The sequence below is a fragment of the Mustela nivalis genome, assembly GCF_964662115.1.
Source record: "Mustela nivalis genome assembly, chromosome: 1".
Lineage (NCBI taxonomy): Eukaryota > Metazoa > Chordata > Mammalia > Carnivora > Mustelidae > Mustela > Mustela nivalis.
The window spans coordinates 120,259,696-120,260,133 of NC_139020.1; positions in this window are offsets into that span (position 1 = coordinate 120,259,696).

The window sequence follows — 438 nt, forward strand, 5'->3', positions numbered from 1 at the left end:
ATTTGGGGGTGAGGCAATTTGCAAAATACAGATGGTGGAAAACTGTACAGGACAGATGAAGCTTTTTTTCCCCCCTAAATGAAGATATCACAAGGAACACACACACACACACACACACACACACACACACACACACACACACACACATGCATGCACGCACACACAGAGATATGAAGGAGAACATTTATACACTAAAGGGAGGAAGAGACAAGAAACATTTTAGCCAATTGACATTCTTGAAACTTATTTAGATTCTGATTTGAGCAAACTGTAAAAATATTCATTATTTAGGATTCAGTTGCTGGAACTTGAACACTGCCTAAAGACTGGATGATAGGAGGTACCTGGATGGCTCAGTTGGTTAAGCATCTGCATTGGGCTCAGGTCATGATCCCAGGGTCCTGGGATCAAGCCCTGCATAGAGCTCCCTGCTCAGCA